This window comes from Anastrepha ludens, chromosome 6 (assembly GCF_028408465.1).
Source record: "Anastrepha ludens isolate Willacy chromosome 6, idAnaLude1.1, whole genome shotgun sequence".
Taxonomy (NCBI): Eukaryota; Metazoa; Arthropoda; class Insecta; order Diptera; family Tephritidae; genus Anastrepha; species Anastrepha ludens.
In genome coordinates this window covers 4,178,376-4,185,116 of record NC_071502.1, presented here as the reverse complement: position 1 = coordinate 4,185,116, position 6,741 = coordinate 4,178,376, and positions in this window count along the sequence as shown.

The window sequence follows — 6,741 nt, the reverse complement described above, 5'->3', positions numbered from 1 at the left end:
TAAATATCGATTTTCATTTTTTTATTGTAAAAAAAAAAACCTGAAAATACCCTAAATTTTCGAGCTCTAAGCCAGCGGGACCCTTAACGAAGATAAAAATAAGAGCTTTGAACTCGCTAAACACTATAGGTATAAGAGAACCAGATTCATCTTCAGTGGTCTTGCTTCTATCATTAAACACGGTAGAGAAATTGTAATAGTTTTGGGGTGCATAGCTGTATATGGAACTGGAAATATGGAAAAATATCTGTATTTCGACATTTTGAAAAATAATTTGCATGAGACTGCCGCGAAACTGAGACTGAATTCTAAATGATTCTTCTTTCAATTAGACTAAGAATAAGAATGGTTTATTTACCACTGTAAGCAGCTTAATACTCCATCTCAGTCTCGAGATCTGAACCCGACTGAGCACAACTGGGAGCTAAGGAAAGGAAAATCAGAAAACATAAAATGGCATCAATGGCAAGGTGAATCTATTAAAGGTGGCATCGGTAAATCAGCTGACTTATTTTTTTCTTTCGCCGTGTCCATTTGGCTGTCAGCCCAGAATAAAACAAGGCGAATTCATTCTTCGTTTTCTACTTTGTCAATACTTTGCTTTGACAATCAAATATACAAAACATTGTTGTTGGTCAAGTGCCACCACCTTTAATGAATACGCTTTGATCAATGGCAACATTAAATACAGCTCTAAGAAATTTCGGCTAATCACACCAAAGTGTTAGTAAAAAGTAGGCGTCGACGTTAGGCAGCAGTTATTAAAGCCCAATGCGACCCAATAAAAAGTACTGAATGAACGATTTTCTAATATTATTATTACAAAACTGAAATATTGTTTATTTGCTTATGCACAAATGATATTCTTGCCTAAAATTGCGCCCTATTTTCCTATTTCCTTAGCTTTTCTACATAGTTCCAAAAGTGAAATTAGTAGGTTTTTCCTGAAATATTGAATAACTTACTTTTTGATCATTTATAAAATATATTTTGTTTATTTTTATTTATTTTATTTTTTATTTTATTTATTTTATTTTTTTTTTTTTGTTTTAATCATGCGCAGTACCAGCTACATTTTCTTGCAGTGATGATGCGCACGGAAGGGTTTTTATAACTACCACAAGGACACATTTTTCTTGCATTTTCACTTAATCTAAAGTGAATTGAAAACATGCTTCTATTCTCAATGAACAACTAAAATAGAGACATACATTTTTATGCATTTACATATTTCTTTATACCGAACAAAGTAGCAACAGAGTGAGCTAAGCTATCAGCAGCCACACTCAGGAACCGAAGATGTTCAACACCAGCGGTGCATAAAATTCACATTACGGAACAATTTAGAATTTTCACAATGTTATGAAGTTATTTTGTGTGAAAAATGTGAACTTCGTTAATCACTGCAATTTCGCCGTTTCGTGTACGACTATAAGAAGCAAAGTATCCAGATGGCAAAGGGGAGTGCAACATATGGTACGTATGCGGTCAGCTTATTAGAAACGATACCAAGTGAAATACCTAAATACATATGTATGTATGTATGTACATGGTATAACTTTCGTTCACCAAATTTTTACTTAGAAGCTTTGAAAATTGTGTTTTAAGTTAGTTGTGGCCCCTAGTTTGTCCCAGGATATTTCACAAATAAAATATTTGGCTAAAGTTGCATTAAAAGTATATTCATTTTGAGATCCGAATTATTCCAGAAACAACTCCTACGGAGGAAACTGAGAAACCCATAGATCCAAAGGAGGAAAAGCGAAAGGAAACCAATGAAGTGAAAGACAGTATGAAAAGGGTAATCAGATTGGAGGTGCTTTTTCCAATAGGGGTGTTTTGACAGATCATGCGAGGCTACCGGCAAACTAAATACATAATTTTTTTCCAATTGATTAATTGACATATCATCATTGAAAGACTTACGCCTCAACAACGTCTACAAGGCCATTTTGGCTTAATGAAAACGTCAATAAGTAAAATTTCCGCATTCAGGCTGAAGAGCAACCCGAATCTGGAACTAACTATCTCTATCTCTGTCTCTATTCTTTCGTATATCTTTCTCTGATACTCCTTCCCTCCTTGACTATCTACCCTCTTTCCAGAGCTTTAAATACAATGGGCTTTTAAGCCTGAGTGTTTTAGGAGCCACCAAATCTCCTGGTGCTCCTTGACTCGACCTTTCAAATTTCATTTTTAACTTAAAACCCGAAGCCGTTACATCGATTGAAAACAACCGTTTAGTGCAGCCTATGGGCAGGAGGAATCATCAGCCCATATTTCTTCAAAAACGAGGCTGGTGCCAATGTAGCAGTGAATGGCGAACGCTACCGCACCATGACAAACGACTTTTTGATGCCTTAAATTGAAGCCCGTGATCTCCACAGCTTTTGCTTCCAACAAGACGGCGCTACTTACTAAAGGATTTACTGCGTCGTCGTTTCGGTGAGCATTTGCTCTCGCCTTGGACCAGTGGATTGGCCACCAAGATCGTGTGATTTCACAGCTTTGGACTTTTATTTATGGAGGTATGTAAAGTTTAAATCTTTTGTGGATAAACCAGCTTCGATTGAGGCATTTGAAGCAAACATTAATAAAGTTATTCATGAGATACCGACCGAAGTCCTCCACGAGTCATTCGAAGTTGGTGTTTACGGAAGGCCGAATCACGGCGCGATTGCGGACAACATTTGAAAGGGATTATCTTTAAAAAATAAAGGAATGGTTCAACAAAAAAAAATAAAGATCAATTTGAAGTTTCATTGTTTTATTTCAATTTAATATCCGATACCTCTAAATTGAGCACTCTTTACTTCTTGAGTTCCGCATAATATGAATAATCCAATCCTTATTATGCTTATTCTAGGAGTATTGAAAAAATGTTACTACTAAAAACCCAGTGTTACTACTAAAACGATGGAAAAAAGTTTAGAAATTGATATTTCAAATAAAGGGGGAAAAGCGTATACTTCTACCCTTTTTTCTCACAGTTTCTGATTAGCTGTCAACAACTGTATGAATGCATTTACTTGTAAGTAATCCACTTCACTTTTCAGCTGTTGCAGTAGGTGCAATTAATTTCCTAATCAGGGCCGCACCGCAATTCCGTATGCAGCGGTGGCATGGATTGGGTGCACAATGGATGAGTGACTCAGAGGGCCTAATATTTGTGTACAAGAATATATCATAATAATGCATTCACACTTTCTTGTATACGCATACATATATGGACAATGTAAGAATTGACGAGAGTGATGCAGTTAAGTAAGTGGCTGGGCAAGTAAGTGCTAAATGGAGTTTTCGCACCATCTTCGACTTTGGTTGGAAGTGAAATGGTACGTTTTTATGTAAAGTGGTCACACAATTTATTCGTACACCCTGCGTGGTACGTAACAAACTTTAGCTTTGCGAAAAATATTTGCTGTGACAATATATTGCTTTTGGGTCACTGTAAGAGTGTTACATTCCTAATGAATTGCCGCAAACAAAACTCCAGTTGCTTCAACTTACACTGAAGGGTTCCAAGGAAAGCAAGCAGACATAGCAAAATGCTGCAAAATATTTATTCGTACACTCTCCTCTCATGATACTATTGTTGCAAAAGTAACAGTAAAAATCGTTTGTGTTTTTACCAGTATTGCCTAAAACGAAATAAGATTGGTTTTTCTTAGTTTTTATCGCCGATTCAGTTTGAATTGCGCGTAATATCTCGATTGAAAGTGGCAAAATGTGACAAAGTGCGGATTTAGCATTGGAAACGCGTAAAATTGTACATGTAAAACAAGTCTCTGCGCGAAATCGGCAAAGAACTTGGCAAATCGTATTATTCGGCACAAACTATTACTACTAATTTCGTTAATACTGGTAAATTGGAAGCTAATCACCACCTAGTCGGAAAGCGAAAAATATTAACTCCACGTGAGGAACGGAACAAATTAGCATCAGTCGCGCAAAATCCAAAAATACCCTCCACGATACTATGCGGAAATATTTAAGAGTCTTTGCATAAAAAAGTAAGTCCATAAACAGTCGGTAATTGTCTGCAAAACGCCTGTTATCATAACACAATGCCACGTCGCAAGCACTACATTTCAAAAAGAAGAGATTGGAGTTCGCCAAATGCTATATAAATGAGCCAGATTCTTTTTGGGGAAACGTCATATTCAGTGATGAATCGAAATTTTATGTTCCCGGATCAGATGGGCCTCCAAAAGTTTGACGAAAAGAAAATAAAGAACATTATGAAAAAAATTGTATTCCTATCGTTAAGCATGGAGGAGGAAATGCAATGGTTTGGGGGTGCATCTGGAGTATAAAAAAAAGATTTTTGTTGATGATTAAATGACAAACACGTGCTTTTAAACATTTTGAAGAATAATTTGCATGATAGTGCCGTCAAACTTAGACTGGATGCTAAGGGTTCTTGTTTCAACAAGGCAATGACCCAAAACACTCATCCTATGTCGTGCAAGAATGCCTTATTTACCACTGTAAGCAGCTTAAAACTTCACCTGAATCACTGGATCTGAACCCAATTGAGCATGTCTGGAAGCTCTTAGAAAGGAGAATCAGAAAGCACAAAATAACATCAAAGGCATCATTAAAGACAGCTTTAAGTGTTGAGTGGGAGAAAATTGCAGCTAATGAAACTAAGGTATTGGTGAAAAGTTTGCATCGACATTTGGAAGCAGTTAATAAAGCTAAAGGCGACCGAAAAAAGTACTGAATACTCGTGTTTTCTATTATTTTTTTAAATAAAATATTCTTTATATGGCTATGTACGAATAATATTTTTGTATGAAATTGTGTGCCTTATTTCGTTATTGCCTTAAATACTCTAATTCCAGAAATGAATTTGAAAGTTTTTGTTCATTAAATATTGAATAAATATGTTATTTTATACGAAAATATCCAAATTTTATTCTTTTATATAAATCGTGCTAAGTATCAGGCGTATCTGTTGATAAACTGTGAGTGTACGAATAAATTCTGTAACCACTGTATGTACGTACGTACGTATATCTCACCATTATCTCACGATGGCAAAATTTTTTCGTTTGTTTTTAATGTAATAATTTTGTATAACAAATCTTTTACATTCACTTTTTTTCAAAAATAAGAAAGTAATAAAAAAAATGTTGCTTAAATATTGAGGTTAGAGATACATATGTATGTGTTGTTTTTATTCTTAATGTGGTGCAAAACTCAGTGTGGTGTCTACAGTCGGTGCTCTAAAATCTCTAACAAAAGAATACGTCAACACTCAATTGTACTACAAATGATAAACCGTAACTTTTCTGCCTACTCATTTCATTAATACCCTTTCTTTAAAGTAACCACACACAATCACATTTTAATCAGAAAAATCAGAAATGTTCTTTAAATCGCTACCGAATAACTATTTCCGGTCAAAATTTGTATCAAACAATATTTACGCAGCTTTGACATTGCTCCATCTAACGGAACTATTAAGACATTGCGAATTCAGTATTCACAATAGTAAAAAGCTTCATCGGAAATAAACTGTTTTATTGACTTCCAATGGAATGAGAAGGTTCGAAAACTTTTGTAAAAATAACTTCATTTGTATAGCGAACTTGAATTTTAAAGGACGAAAAATGCGTTTATTCTAAGGTAGCAGTGTAGCAGTTTATATAATTTTATGTAACATCATAAGCATACAGCGGCGCTAACCCTAGAGTATCAAAGCAATTAATCTGACCTAAATTGTATGCTGACAGATATCGGAATAACAGATTTAATGAACAGCTAATTTGTTTGTAGGATTAATTCGTTTAGTATAATGCGGGATGGGCAATTGTAGACAAAGTATAATGATATATTTATTGAAATTTAGTGAAGAACCACCTTTATAACTACCAATACTCCGCAACTAATAGTTTTGCAAGTACTTGCCTTCAAAGTGTCTTCGAAAACGTCGCTATTGTTTGGCACATTATAATATATTTTTTTCTAAACCTCACTTAAACTCACAAAACATACACTCACACGCGTGTTTTTACTTATTTTTTTACTTCTATTCGAAATATCCCGATGAAAATTAAATGCAAATGCATTTACCAAATCATCACTTTACAATTTCAAACGAGAATAACAATTCATTGGAATTAACACCAGTATAGTGTTGCCGGATGCATGCAAATGAAAATAAAAATTAGAACAAAAATGAAGCATTTCAGTTCAGTGTTGATGATATGGATGAGGGTTATGGTGCCTACTTACCACACACACATGCATATGATGCTTTAATTTTTGTTTTAATTGTATTATCGTGAAAATGAGATATACGCAAAAATACTGTGAATGTCGTAGCCGGGGTTGAACTGATGAGGTTTATTTTTTTGAAGCGCGATTCAATCGCGAAAAAAACTTCTATACAAAAATTCTACAAATTTACAAAAACCAGTCTAGTCGACGCTTAATTTTATATGCTTACACTTTCAAAAAAGTCTCTCAGTTCTAAGCTAAAGTAGTAACTACTGCAGATTTACAAACAACCTTCCAGTGAATGTCTCTGCATGCAAACTTCGTTTTTATTTGCGGTGTCTGGCAACACCAACTTTTCACAAAATTACACAACTTTAATAATAAACTACTTAAAAACTATAAGTACCCGGAGAGTGCAGTTTACAGTTTGAAGATGCGGTTACACCCCTCTATCCCTCCTTTACATCCTGTTTTGCAAAGCGTGTTACGTTATACTAAAGATTTCTCACCTTA